Raw genomic sequence first — 16466 nt, 5'->3', positions numbered from 1 at the left:
AATCAAAACGTTATGATGATTTCTTATCTCTTTAAATTCCTCTATGAATTTAAGTCAATCAAAATCAGAAACACACTGCCTGGGTCTCTGTGACAATCTAGAGGGGTGTGATAGCGTAGAACATGGGAGAAAGGTTCTAGAGGGAGGGGATATATGTATACTTATGGCTGATTCACATTGTTGTATGATGGAAATCAGCACAACAATGTAAAGCAATTTTCCTCCAATTAAAAAAAAGTTAAAAAACTGGAAACATAGTAAGATTTTATTTTGTAGAAATTTACACATTGATTTTAATTTTTCAAAATGCATTTTATTGTTTAGAATGATATACACTTACAGGAAAAAGTTTGAAAATTGTATAGAGTTCTGTATACTCTGTACTCATTTCCTCTTTAAAGCATTTTATATTAGTATTACACATTTTTTATAATAAACCAACAGTTATACATTTTTAGTAACTAAAATCCATAGTTTATTCCTCAATTTATTCCATAGTTTATCCTTCCTTAATTTTTTTAGCTTTGTCCTTTTTGTATTCCAGGATCCTATCCAGGTTACCATATGACATTTCGATGTCATGTCTCCTTAGGTTCCCCTTGGCTATTACAGACTTTCTGTATTCTCTTTGATGATGTTGATGGTCTTGAAAAGTACCAGGTAGATATATTTTAGAATATCCCTCTTTGGGAAATGTCTGACATTTTTCTCATGTGTGGATTGGTGTTGTAAGTTTGGGGGAGGACCACAGAGTGCAAATTTTATTACATCACATCAAGAGAACAAACTGTGAGCATGACTTATCACTGTTGATGTTACCTTTGCTCACTGAGGTGGTGTTTGTCAGATTTTCCACTCTAAAGTTACTCTTATTTTCCCTTTCCATTTGACTGTATAATAATTTCTTTGGAAGGAAATCATTATGTGCAGTAAGTACTTAAGGAATAAGGAGTCCCATCACCTTTAGGCAATAGCATCTACATTATTTATTTAGAATTTTTCTGCACAGGAGATTTGTTTCATCTCCCTCATTTACTTAAGTATTCAATTATTTTAAACTACTGTGTACTCATGGATATTTAATTTGGGGGTTATAATTCAATACTATTTCTTATTTTGGTTTTGCTGCTTAAATTGTTCCAGCTTTGGCTATTGGTAATTTCTTTACCTAGTTCCTCAATCCTGTTGACATACCTCCACCATTTAAGTACTTCTCCATTTTCTAGAACTACAAAAATCTCTAGGCTCTTTTTATATATTTCCTACCCCTATCTTAGAATCAGCCATGTTTTTTTTCAAATAGCTGAGATTTTATGTACCATACCAGGTAATGGAATTATAATAAAAACTGGCCACTAAGTAAACTTTTTTCTTTGCATAAAAAAGTCAAAAAATTTTTGAAAAAAAAAAAGCAGGAGAACTCACATCGCTTCATGACTTCCTATAAATTCACAGTAACCAAGATATTGGTGAAAGAAGGCAGATATTCAGATCAATGAAACAGGGTAGAAAGTTTAGAAATAGATTCATGCATAAATGGTCAATTGATTTTTGACAAAAGTGCCATGATAAGTTAACAGAAGAGTACAATTTTCACAAAAGTGGTGCTAAAGTATCTAGACTTCTCTTTGCAAAAATTTTTTTAAAAGAATTAAATCCATACTTTGCACTATATACAAAAATTAACCTGAAATGGAACATAAAAGTCAGCATAAACTTAGAGCTTCTAGAAGAAGACATAGGAGAGAAAATTTCAAGTTCAGATTAATTAAAGATTTCTTAATTAAAAACTTCTTAAATATAAAAATGTAAATTTAAAACATTAATTGCACTTGATCTAGTTACAAACTTCTGCTCGTCTAAACTTCTAAAAGCAATGTTAAGAGAATACAAGGTATACTGGTATTATATATATTTATAAAACACATGTCTGATAAAATATTAACATCCAAAATATATAAAGAAAGAGCTGTCAAAGTTCAATAATAAGAAAATGAGCAATCCAATAAAAACAGGCAAGATACTTTAATCAGTACTTTACCATAGGCGATCTGTGGTTAATAAAATCATATGAAATGTTGGTGCACATTATTTATTCATTAGAGATATACAAATATAAACACACTTTATTACACCACAACTTTATTAAAAATAGCTTTAAAGATCATCAGTATTAAATGTTGGCAGGACACAAGCAAACGGAATTGTCATACACTGATAATAGAATACAAAATGGTACAGTCACTTTGCAATATGGAAACACGCCCAGAAGTCTGGACTTGCCAGAGAGCACTCAAGCTGTTAATTGTGGTGTAGGTCATAAACACAGATCTGATTCAAGATACTATTTATTTTCTTTCCAGTTAGCATCCTGTCTTTCTGCTAAAATGTAAGGAATCAAGCAAATGCACATACAATTGACACAGAATAATGTCTTCACTTATTCTTGGCATTAAATCCCAGGTAAAATATAAATGACAGTGACAACAGTTTGCAAGATTACTTACTAAATCTGTGTGAGTTGCAGAAATTGACTACACAGAACTTTGCATCCTAAGGTTCCTAAGAAGCATAGATACTTTCTCACTCTACCAAAATGTACATGACAGTGACAAGAGTTTGCAAGATTACTTACTAAATCTATGTGAGTTGCAGAAACTGACTACACAGAACTTTGCATCCTAAGGTTCCTAAGAAGCACAGATAGTTTCTCATTCTACCAACCTGTGCTCAAAACTGGTGTGATCTGGGATCTACATTTGAAAGAGGCAGAAGTGGAGAGTCCACAATGTATCTCCATCAAGCTAGAATATAGGTGCAGCCCATAAAAAAGCATTCTGAAATGAGAGATACACAGACTGGACTTCCAAGGGTCTGAGTTTTTATAAGGAAAAGTTGTTGTGTGTGTCCTTGGTTGATGTTTCACTAGGTAGCAAGACAAGCTATCTACTTCTTACAAATGAAGTGCATGAATCTGGAACAGCCAGAAGCAGACACCTTTGCTGCTTTAATATATGCACAGTTTCCTTCGTTTGATTCATTCCAATCACTTAAAATAAAAGCATATAAATAATGCAAAATAGACATTCACTAATGCAAACATAAGAAATATTGGTCTAAAGTTAAGGTTTTTTTTTTTTTTTCTTTCCTTATAAGAAACTATCCCTTCCTAAAGCGTACTTTATGAGGATTATAACAATCAAGTTGAAAATCCTCCCTTTCTATATATACTCAATTTTCTGAACTTAAATTCTTTGTATGTGTGTGTCTGTAAGTACATGCAATGCCCATGTGTGTGCTCAGTCACTAAGTCATGTCCGATTCTTTACAATCCCATGGACTGTAGCCTCCCAGCCTCCTCTGTTCATGGGATTTCCCAGGCAACAATGTTGCAGTGGGTTGCCATTCTCCAGGAGATGTTCCTGACTCAAGGCTCAAACCTGTGTCTCATGCATTACCAGTGGATTCTTTACCACTGAGCCACCTGTGTATGTCCATATATGTATGTATATTTGTCTATATATTGAATGTGTGCCTTTTTCTATATATTTTTTGAAACATAAGCTAGAATATGGAACTTATTAATTACTATCTATTCTAGAGACTTACAATTTGAGAAAAGCATTGATTTATCTTCCCATGTTCATTGATTTCTGGTTCCTTTACGAGATAATCCAATCCAATAGAAATAGGATAGTTGGCTTTGAATGAAGTTGGCTTTGAATAAAAAAAGATATATTCTATGAGAAAAATGTCTTTTTATAATTCTGAAATGAAATAATAATTTTTCAATATTTTTATTATTTTGAATAACAAAATGTATAAAGATCAACTTCATCCTGATTCTGTTCAAATGATAACAGAATCTTAGTTATATTTATTAAATCAGATCAGATCAGATCAGTTGCTCAGTTGTGTCCGACTATTTGCGACCCCATGAATCGCAGCACGCCAGGCCTCCCTGTCCATCACCAACTCCCGGAGTTCACTCAAACTCACGTCCATCGAGTCAGTGATGCCATCCAGCCATCTCATCCTCTGTCATACCCTTCTCCTCTTGCCCCCAATCCCTCCCAGCATCAGAGTCTTTTCCAATGAGTCAACTCTTCGCATGAGGTGGCCAAAGTACTGGAGTTTCAGCTTTAGCATCATTCCTTCCAAAGAAATCCCAGGGCTGATCTCCTTCAGAATGGGCTGGTTGGGTCTCTTTGCAGTCCAAGGGACTCTCAAGAGTCTTCTCCAACACCACAGTTCAAAAGCATCAATTCTTCAGTGCTCAGCCTTCTTCACAGTCCAACTCTCACATCCATACATGACCACAGGAAAAACCATAGCCTTGACTAGACGAACCTTTGTTGGAAAAGTAATGTCTCTGCTTTTGAATATGCTATCTAGGTTGGTCATAACTTTCCTTCCAAGGAGTAAGCGTCTTTTAATTTCATGGCTGCAGTCACCATCTGCAGTGATTTTGGAGCCCAGAAAAATAAAGTCTGACACTGTTTCCACTGTTTCCCCATCTATTTCCCATGAAGTGATGGGACCAGATGCCATGGTCTTCATTCAATGATCTTCATTTTCTGAATGTTGAGCTTTAAGCCAACTTTTTCACTCTCCAATTTCACTTTCATCAAGAGGCTTTTGAGTTCCTCTTCACTTTCTGCCATAAGGGAGGTGTCATCTGCATATCTGAGGTTATTGATATTTCTCCCGGCAATCTTGATTCCGGCTTGTGCTTCTTCCAGCCCAGCATTTCTCATGATGTACTCTGCATATAAGTTAAATAAGCAGGGTGACAATATACAGCCTTGATGTACTCCTTTTCCTATTTGGAACCAGTCTGTTGTTTCATGTCTAGTTCTAACTGTTGCTTCCTGACCTGCATACAGATTTCTCAAGAGGCAGATCAGGTGGTCTGGTATTCCCATCTCTTTCAGAATTTTCCACAGTTGACTATGATCCACACAGTCAAAGGCTTTGGCATAGTCAATAAAGCAGAAATAGATGTTTTTCTGGAACTCTCTTGCTTTTTCCATGATCCAGAGGATGTTGGCAATTAGATCTCTGGTTCTTCTGTCTTTTCTAAAACCAGCTTGAACATCAGGAAGTTCACGGTTCACATATTGCTGAAGCCTGGCTTGGAGAATTTTGAGCATTACTTTACTAGCGTGTGAGATGAGTGCAGTTGTGCGGTAGTTTGAGAATTCTTTGGCATTGCCTTTCTTTGGGATTGGAATGAAAACTGACCTTTACCAGTCCTGTGGCCACTGCTGAGTTTTCCAAATTTGCTGGCATATTGAGTGCAGCACTTTCACAGCATCATCTTTCAGGATTTGAAATAGCTCAACTGGAATTCTATCACCTTCACTAGCTTTGTTCGTAGTGATGCTTTCTAAGGCCCACTTGACTTCACATTCCAGGATGTCTGCTCTAGGTCAGTGATCACACCATCGTGATTATCTGGGTTGTGAAGATCTTTTTTGTACAGTTCTTCTGTGTATTCTTGCCACCTCTTCTTAATATCTTCTGCTTCTGTTAGGTCCATACCATTTCTGTCCTCTATCGAGCTCATCTTTGCATGAAATGTTCCTTTGGTATCTCTGATTTTCTTGAAGAGATCCCTAGTCTTTCCCATTCTGTTGTTTTCCTCTATTTTTTTTTTGCTTTGATCGCTGAGGAAGGCTTTCTTATCTTTTCTTGCTTTCTTTGGAACTCTGCATTCAGATGCTTATATCTTTCCTTTTCTCCTTTGCTTTTTGCTTCTCTTCTTTTCACAGCTATTTGTAAGGTCTCCCCAGACAGCCATTTTGTTTTTTTGCATTTCTTTTCCATGGGGATGGTCTTGATCCCTGTCTCCTGTACAATGTCACGAACCTCATTCCATAGTTCATCAGGCACTCTATCTATCAGATCTAGGCCCTTAAATCTATTTCTCACTTCCACTGTATAATCATAAGGGATTTGATTTAGGTCATACCTGAATGGTCTAGTGGTTTTCCCTACTTTCTTCAATTTCAGTCTGAATTTGGCAATAAGGAGTTCATGGTCTGAGCCACAGTCAGCTCCTGGTCTTGTTTTTGTTGACTGTATAGAGCTTCTCCATCTTTGGCTGCAAAGAATATAATCAATCTGATTTCGGTGTTGACCATCTGGTGATGTCCATGTATAGAGTCTTCTCTTGTGTTGTTGGAAGAGGGTGTTTGCTGTGACCAGTGCGTTCTCTTGGCAAAACTCTATTAGTCTTTGCCCTGCTTCATTCTGTATTCCAAGGCCAAATTTGCCTGTTACTCCAGGTGTTTCTTGACTTCCTACTTTTGCATTCCAGTCCCCTATAATGAAATGGACATCTTTTTTGGGTGTTAGTTCTAAAAGGTCTTGTAGGTCTTCATAGAAGTGTTCAACTTCAGCTTCTTCAGCATTACTGGTTGGGGCATAGACTTGGATTACTGTGATATTGAATGGTTTGCCTTGGAAATGAACAGAGATCATTCTGTCGTTTTTGAGATTGCATCCAAGTACTGCATTTCAGACTCTTTTGTTGACCATGATGGCTACTCCATTTCTTCTGAGGGATTCCTGCCCTCAGTAGCAGATATAATGGTCATCTGGGTAAAATTCACCCATTCCAGTCCATTTCAGTTCGCTGATTCCTAGAATGTCGACATTCACTCTTGCCATCTCTTGTTTGACCACTTCCAATTTGCCTTGATTCATGGACCTGACATTCCAGGTTCCTATGCAATATTGCTCTTTACAGCATCATAGTGGCATAAATGAGACATAAAATAACACACTCGTAGCTTACCTATCTTTTTTTTTTAAGACTTTTTGAATGTGGATCATTTTTTAAAGCTTTTATTGACTGTGTTGCAATATTGCTTTTGTTTTATGCTTTGGGTTTTTAGCCGAAAGTCATGTGGGCTCTTAGCTTCCTGACCAGGGATCATACCTATACCTCGTGTGTTGGAAGGCAAAGTCTTAACCGTTGGACCACTAGGGAAGTCCTGTACCTATCTTATTTAATCTTCAGACTAAAGTATCTTAATTACTTTCAAAACTGATTCTTGTAGCTGAAGAACAAATTCTGAGCAAAATTGGTTTGTATTTTGAGGTCCAGGTATTATAGATGTGAGGATTTACCAATGTCATTTAAATTTTTGTTTCACAATTACTGTGCTTATTTTTTGTGAAGTGAGCATCTTGAAGAAGTAGTCCTTATTCTAACAGATGAGATGTTTATACAGGTATGTGGAAATAACTTGACAAGTACAAATGTAACTGATGTTCATCTTGTAACTTAATTTTTACAACATGTATGTACATACATTGGGGCTTCCTTGGTGGCTCAGGGGTAAAGAAGGTAAAGAACCTGCTTGCTAATGAAGGAGATGAGGGTTTGATCCCTAGTTCGAGAAGATTCCCTGGAGAAGGAAATGGCCACCCATCCCAGTACTCTTGCCTGGGAAATCCCATGGATAGAGGAGACTGGCAGGCTACAGTCCATGGGTTCACAAAAGGGTCAGACATGACTGAGCAACTAAATGACAAGAACAACAACGATGCACATATACTATCTAATGTCATCCTCTTAAAATATGTTGGAAAGAAAATATAACCAGTTTTATTACACGCAAAGTAATGTGTGAAAGGGAGTGAAATAAAGGGTTCTTACTATAAATTCTGTGTTTCCCTATTCTGCTTTAATTTTCACCCTTAGTTTTTATTTTCTTGTTTCTTCTACCATAGAGAAGATGGCAAAAACTTAGTTCCTCTACCCAGAAAAGAACTACATATATATTCATAAAATTTGGTATTCAATTTCATGGTTCACATAGATGCTCTTATTTTTGACGACGATACCGTGCATGAAGGGTTAGGGCTTCATGACTCTAAAACTAATTCCTCTGTCCATGGAATTCTCAGTCAAGAATATTGGGGCAGGTTGCCATTCCCTTCTTCAGGGGATCTTTTTGATCCAGGGATCAAACCCAGATCTTCTGTACGGCAGGCAGATTCTTTACCATCCGAACCACCAGGGAACCCCTTGGAGTTAAAAAGTTAATTCAAACTCTACAAATGTCTTCTTTTTGGGTTCAGATTTGCTTTCTTTTCTTGAAAGTTTTCAAGTTCATATTTTTATAGCTATTTATGAGTTGTTAAAGCCAAGGATATGGGTAATTAACTAGTGTTTATTTATATTTGAGAGAATAATATTAAAAGATTCTCCTCAACCTGGAATGTAAGTATATAAATTTCTTGAAAGAATAATAGTAAATTATTTCTCTATTCAAATCAAAGATAATGATAAGTATCATAAAATATTTAGTTCAATTTTATTGGAAAGTAGCATGAGGCAAAATTCAGTGTCAGTTTGAATTAATTGATCTTCAATTTTAAATTCATATAGAGCTCTTTTTTTTCTCCTCAAACTCAGTGGTAATGTTGTATTTCTTGATTTTGTTGGAGGTAAAATGACATTTTCTTTTCAGAGAGGAGAAAGCTACATTCCATGAAATTATCAGTATGAAAATACATTATCTCCAATAAAATGATATATTTTAAGCATTTTTTTTCCTAATTGGTTCATGTTCATCTTTACATTTACTCTACTGGAAAAATTCTATTTGTGGATTAATTAGATGAATTAAATAAAATTCTAATTTCATTTCTACTTATATTTTTGACTTTAACATGAGTACTGTCTGGATCTAAATCAATTTACAACTGTAAACTATGGACACTTAATGTTATCAAGCATTAAAATTTAGCCAAAAACACTTCCATGTTGGTTAAGTGGTTAAGAGTCTGTCTGCCAATGCAGGGGGCACAACTTGGCTCCCCAGTCCAGGAAGATTCCACATGCCACAGAACAACTGAACCCGTGTACCACTACTACTAAGACCACACTTTAGAGCCAATGCTCCACAGCAAGAGAAATAACCTGAATGAGAAGCCCTCTCGCTGCACCTAGAGAAAGCCCAAGGTAGAAAGGAAGAGCAAGTTCTGCCAAAAAAAAAAGATTTAGCCAATAACAGATGGACGAATTAACACAGTGTGAAATGGAAAACAGAAATACGTTACCAGTTCTTCCTTATCTTCTAGCTTAAGAAGTGTGGAGTCCATGTCTTTGCAGATGTTTTTACTGTCTTCAAAGTTCTTCAATTCATCCGAAAAATAGTAACATTTCCGTGCACAACATGACTATTTACTTTTACATTCCTTTCCTTGAAAACAAGAGGTTTTATGTCCAGAGACCATTCAGTGTGTGTATTGAAAGGAATGCTCTGGAACTTAGCTTTAAGGAATCCTTTCTAGTCCTTGTAAAACCATTGATTTCATGAGATGGATGGACTTCATTTCTGAAGTTTCTGGCCTTAAGGAGATGACTTACATCCCTCCAAATATATGCATAGTATTATTAAAATTCTATAGGAAATAAATCTTAGAAAATTGATGCCTTCCCTCACAACCTCTAAAGAGAGGACTTCACTGGGGAAGACAACTTCTTTGAACTCTCTAGACTGAATAAAATCTATAGGTACAGACCTGATCTTAACTCAGCATTGATACATTAACCTAGTGCCTGATCTATATACCCATATGAGAGCATATAATAATAATTACATAATGTGCTATATATATATAGAATTTTTTGGTAGAAAAAATATTATTTTGAGAAATGATGATTAAAAAAATATATCATATATACAGAAGAATCTAACCTCTGGGAAAGAATAAGTTTTTTTCCCTCTGCCCAATTAAATAAAATGAAAGTTGGACTTCACAGTTGGCTGAGTCTAAAATAACATCCAAATTGAGCAGGTTATCAACTGACTGAGAGAAGCAGAGAAGATACTTGTTGGTCTCAGTCTTATATCTACCTACCTCTATTAAGTGGTTTCTCTTTGAAAGTCATGTTTTTAGACGAGAATTTTCTTGTGTTCCATTGTCCAATGGAGGCTCTGGTAATCCACCCTGGAAAACTTTTGCTGTACATTATTGAAGTGAAGTGAAGTGAAGTGAATTGAATGTCGCTCAGTTGTGACCAACCATTTGCGATCCCATGGACTATACAGTCCATGGAATTCTCCAGGCCAGAATACAGGAGTGGGTAGCCTTTCCCTTCTCCAGGGGATCTTCTCAACCCAGGGATCAAACCCAGATCTCCTGCATTGCAGGCGGATTCTTTGCCAGCTGAGCCACAAGGGAAGCCCAATAATATGGGAGTGGGTAGCCTATCCCTTCTCCAGGGGACCTTCCCAACCCAGGAATCAAAACAGGGTCTCCCGCATTGTGTGGGCAGATTTTTTACCAACTGAGCTCTTAGGGACATCAGTACATCATTAGCTCTAGGAAAACATAACATGGGGCAGACTAAAAGGCATAAATTAAATTTTAAGATGTCAGTTAATGTTCAGGAGTTTTATTCCTGTGCTTTTTAGGGAGATAAGACTATAAAGGAAGACACAAATTACATCATGAAAAAGCCTTTAGGGATGCTAAGGTAGTTGGATTTTTAAGGTAAAGCTTGTGATCTAAATGCCAACAATAAGTAATCTGAAAATAGCATTTTTGCAGAATTATTCACAACAGCCAAGATATGGAAACATCCTAGGTGTCCATTGACAGATGAATGGATAAAAAAGTTGTGGGATACACACACACACACACACACACACACATGCACATACATTCAATGCAATATTCAGCCACAAGAAAGAAGGAAATTCTGCCATTTGCAACAACACAGATGAATTTTAAGGACATTATACTAAGTGAAATAAGTCAGACAAAGACAAGTATTGTATGCTGTCACTTATTTGTGGAATCTAAAAAACTGAACTCATAGAAACAGAGAGCAGAATAGTAGGTTCTAGGTTCTGGGGAGCAGAGAAGGAGGAGAAATGTTCAAAGGGTACATAATTTCAGTTATAAAATAAATACACGATGAGTATCTAATGTACAGGATTGTGACTGTAATTTAAAATAATGTATTCAATACTTGAATGTTGCTGAGAAGATCTTAAATATTCTCACCACAAGAGAGAAATGGTGATTATGTGGCTAGTGGTAATCACTTTACAATATACGTGTATAAAATCAATGCATTGTATACCTTGAACTTACACAGTGTTATGTGTCAATTATAGCTCAATAAAGTTGGGAAAAAAAAGAAAAATGTTCCATATAAATTAGATCAAAATAATAAAATATCCAGAAATATATTTAACTAATATGTGTAAAACATATACTTTAAAAACAAAATTGTTAAAAATCAAAGATTTAAATAAATGGATGGAAAGATATATCATATTTCCCTTATGTCACATGTGAAAATTAACAGAAAATGGATGAAAGCAAAAACATGAAGAAGTAAAAACAATGCTTTAGATAGGATAGGCGAAAGTTGTGATCCTGGATTAGGCAATGGTTTCTTTGATATGATACTGCTGCTGCTGCTGCTGCTGCTAAGTCGCATCAGTCATGTCCAACTCTTTGCGACCCCATGAATCGCAGCACATTTTTAGCTTTCTAAAATCTAGAAAAATGGAATATAAATCTGTAGTTATATACCAATTTATTGTTTGTGTTCCTTCATGAAGCCAAGTCTGACTTTTTGTGACCCAGTGGACTGCAGCAGGCAAAGGTTCCCTTTCACAATCTCCCTGAGTTTGCTCAAATTCACGTCCAGTGATGGGCTTCCCTGGTGGCTCAGATGGTAAAGAGTCTGCTTGTGATGCAACAGACCTGGGTTCAATCCCTGGCTGAGGAAGATCCCCTGGAGAAAGAAATGGCAACCCACTCCAGAATTCTTGCCTGGAAAATTCCATGGAGAGAGGAGCCTAGCGGGGCTACCGTCCATGGGGTCATGGAATCAGACATGACTGAAAAGACTGAGCACACCCACGACTACATGTCCATTGAGTCAGTGAGGTCATCCAGTCACATATTCCTCTGTGGCCCTCTTCTCCTCTTGCATTGAATCTTTTCCAGCATCAGGATCTTTTCCAATGAGTCAGCTCTTTACATCGGGTGGCCAAAGTATTGGAGCTTTGGTTTCAGCATCAGTCCTTCACATGAATACTCAGGGTTTATTTCCTTTAGGGTTGACTGGCTTAATCTCCTTGCTGTCCAAGGGACTCTTTCCATCACCATAGCTGGAAAACATCGATTCTTTGGCTCTCAGCCTTTATGGTTCAACTTTTACATCCATACATGACTACTGGAAAAATCATAGCTTTGATTATATGGACCTTTGTTGGCAAAATGATGTCTCTGCTTTTTAATATGCTATCTAATTTTGTCATAGCTTTACTTCCAAGGAGCAAGCGCTTTAAATTTCATGGCTGCAGTCATTGTAGACAGTGATTTTGGAGCCCAAGAAAATGAAATTTGACACGGTTTCCACTTTTTCTCTGTCTATTTGCTATGAAGTGATGGGACTTGATGCCATGATCTCTGTTTTTTGATTGTTGAACTTTAAGCCATCTTTTTCATTCTCCTGTTTCACCTGCATCAAGAGGCTCTTTAGTTCCTCTTCACTTTCTGCCATTAAAGTGGTATCATCTGCTATCTGAGGTTGTTGATATCTCCTGCTGCAATCTTAATTCCATCTTGTGAGTCATCCAGCCAGCATTTCACGTGATGTACTCTGCATATAATTTAAATAAGCAGGGTGACAATATCCAGCCTTGAAGTATTCCTTTCCCAATTTTCAACCAACCTGCCAGTCCGTTGTTCCACGTCCTATTCTACTGTTGCTTCTTGACCTGCATGCAGATTTCTCAGGAGGCAGCTAAATTGATCTGGTATTCCCATCTCTTTAAGAATATTCCACAGGTGGTTGTGATCCACACAGTCAAAGGCTTTAGCAGAGTCGATGAGGCAAAAGTAGATTTTTTTTCTGGAATTCCCTGGCTTTCTCTATGATTCAATAGATGTTGGCAATGTGATCATCTGCCTTCTCTGAATCCAGCCTGAATATCTGGAAATTCTCTTTCATTTAGTGCTGAAGCTTAGCTTCAAGGATTTTGAGCATAATCTTGATAGCATGTGAAATGAGGGCAATTGTAAGATAATTTTAATGTTATTCTGCATTGCCTTTCTCTGGGATTGGAATGAAAACTGCCCTTTTCCAGTCCTGTGGCCACTGCTGAGTTTTCCAGTTTGCTGGCATATTGAGTGCAGCACTTTAACAGCATCATTCTTTAGGATTTGGGATAGCTCAGCTGGAATTACACCACATCCATTAGCTTTGGTTTTAGTAAGGCTTCCTAAGGCCCACTTGACTTCACACTTCAGGATGTCTGGCTCTAGGTGAGTGACCACACCATTGTGCTTATCTGGCTCATTAAGAGCTTTTCTGTACAGGTATTCTGGGTATTCTTGCCACCTCTCCTTAATCTCTTCTGCTTCTGTTAGGTTCTTGCCATTTTTGTCCTCTCTTGTGTCTATCTTTGCATGAAGTATTCCCTTGGTATCTCCAGTTTTCTTGAAGATATCTCTAGTCTTCCCATTCTATTGTTTTCCTCTATTTCATTGTATTGTTCATTAAGAAGACTTTCTCTCTCCTTGCTAATTTATGGAACTCTGCATTCAGTTGGAATTTCATAGTAAGTGCAAATATCCTTTTAACATGATGGCTAGATGGATTCATTTTCAAGGAAGTTTTTTAAACGGAGGGAGATTGCCAAAATTACTAAATGACTCTATGTAAAGGAAACATTTTAAGGTCTTGTAAAGAAGAAACTCTTATTCTAGTTGAAAATTTGGATATGCAGAAAGGAAAGAAGAATTGAAGAAAAGAACTTATGTGGATATACCCAAATAGATATTGACAGGTAAAATAGTAATGATAAAGTATCAAATTGTGCATATATGTTTGTATTAGAATTCAAGGGAGCAAAAATGGCATGAGCAGTGAAAACAGTAGAGAGAAATTATGTCTTTTCATTGTTTCAGAAAAGTACAAAAATATGAACTTACTAGACTATTGAGTAAAGAATGCTGTAAAATGTAGGGCACTTACAGAACTGCTTCTGAGTAGCTTCAGGCATGTCAGACTCTGCACGACCCCATAGACAGCACTCCACGAGGTTCCCCTGTCCCTGGAATTCTCCAGGTAAGAACACTGGAGTGGGTTGCCATTTCCTTCTCCAATGTGTGAAAGTGAAAAGTGAAAGTGAAGTCGCTCAGTCATGTCCGACTCAGTGATCCCATGGACTGCAGCCTACCAGGCTCCTCCATCCATGGGATTTTTCTAGGCAAGAGTACTGGAATGGGTCGCCATTGCCTTTTCCACTTATAGAACTAAGACATATTAAATTTATAAATTCTTATAAAAGAAAGTTAAAAATATTTATTGTGAAAGCTAAGAAAACAACATAATGTAGAATTCAAAGTAACAATATATTATACTTAACTAATAACTATATGTACTTACATATAAATAATATATGTAAATAGAGCATATAAATCCTAAATTCATATTAAATATATATGGAATAGCTTTCCATTTAAATTTTAAGAATGTTTATATTTTAAAATATTTTGTTTAACACAGCTATGTATGTAAAACAGTTATTTTAATAACTGCTGACTTAATGAGCCATATTATTTTATAAAAATCCATGAACAGCAAAGTAAAGAAGAAGAACACAAACTGCTTTAGTTAATGTACTCTCACAGTATAAAGCAAGAACCATGTTACAAAAGATGTAGCATGTTTAATAATTATATATTGAGTATCTAAGCTATTAGCAATTTAAAAATGTATATACTGAATAGCACAAGGTCAACACAGATTTGAAAACCATGCATAAATAATCATAAATGGAGATTTAAACAATTTATCTCCACTACTTATCAAGCAAGCAGATATAGCAGTAGGCAATAGAAATATCTAAGCTAGACAAGTAACCAGTACATATATGAACACACACACATACACTAACATAGAATATTCTTATTTTTTAAGTTCAAATGAACATTTCCCCAAAATTTGCTATATATGCCTAGGTCCAATGGTGTCACAACATTAGCCTCCAGCCAAGTTTGGCAAATGGGCACTTGAAATGTGAATATTCAAATTTAATTTTTAATTAATTAGAAGAAATAAACATTTCAGATTGATTTCATAGTCACATCAGCCATATGTAATAGACATACAGAACATTTCCAGGTTAATGAAAAATTCTCTAACTAGTTTACCTAATTAGAAGTCAATAACCAAAATTTTGAAAATCTTTATCTGGTTTTATATTCAGTAATCTATTTCTAAATAACATATGAACCAAGGAAAAGTCAAAGTCAAATTTCATAATTTTATATGAATTAAAAGAAAAATACAACAACAAGATTCTGTCTTGTGACATATTAATTGGGTTAAATGCACACATTATAAACAAAAAACAAAAGATAGAAGAAATCTGAGCATGCTTGACAAGAAACTTGAAATGAGAAAGCAATTTTGGTGAAATTAAAGTAGTTGACATAAAGACGAAGGAAGAAAATAGCAAATATGAAAAATCATGAAAAAGAAAAAAATTACAGTAGAGGGGAAAAAAAGGGTCAAAGCTATTTTCATTTGAAAGACAATAAACTTAATAAATGACATGTGGAGAATAGAGAACACATGAATCTTTTATATCTATATAAATATGGCAATCCAATGCTCCTGCTACTGCGAAGGCACATCAGTTGTGTCCGACTCTGTGCGACCCCATAGACGGCAGCCTGCCAGGCTTTTCCATCCCTGGGATTCTCCAGGCAAGAACACTGGAGTGGGTTGTCGTTTCCTCTCCAGTACAAGAGCGTGAAAAGTGAAAGTGAAGTCCCTCAGTCGTGTCAGACTCTTACCAGCACCATGAACTTCAGCCCAGGCCCCTCCATCCATGGGATTTTTCCAGGCAAGAGCACTGGAGTGAGTCGCCAGGGCCTTCTCCGTGACAATCCAATCAGATCAGATCAGATCAGTTACTCAGTCGTGTCCGACTCTTTGCGACCCCATGAATCGCAGCACGCCAGGCCTCCCTGTCCATCACCAACTCCCGGAGTTCACCCAGACTCATGTCCATCGAGTCAGTGATGCCATCCAGCCATGTTATCCTCTGTCGTCCCCTTCTCCTCTTGCCCCTAATCCCTCCCAGCACCAGAGTCTTTTCCAACGAGTCAACTCTTTGCATGAGGTGGCCAAAGTACTGGAGTTTCAGCTTTAGCATCAGTTCTTCCAAAGAAATCCCAGGGCTGATGTCCTTCAGAATGGACTGGTTGGATCTCCTTGCAGTCCAAGGGACTCTCAAGAGTCTTCTCCAACACCACAGTTCAAAAGCATCAATTCTTCAGTGCTCAGCCTTCTTCACAGTCCAACTCTCGCATCCATACATGACCACAGGAAAAACCATAGCCTTGAATAGATGAACTTTTGTTGGCAAAGTAATGTCCCTGCTTTTCAATATGCTATCTAGGTT

The sequence above is a fragment of the Bos mutus genome, chromosome 5 (assembly GCF_027580195.1).
Source record: "Bos mutus isolate GX-2022 chromosome 5, NWIPB_WYAK_1.1, whole genome shotgun sequence".
NCBI classification, from domain to species: Eukaryota; Metazoa; Chordata; class Mammalia; order Artiodactyla; family Bovidae; genus Bos; species Bos mutus.
Note: the sequence above shows the minus strand (reverse complement) of the source record.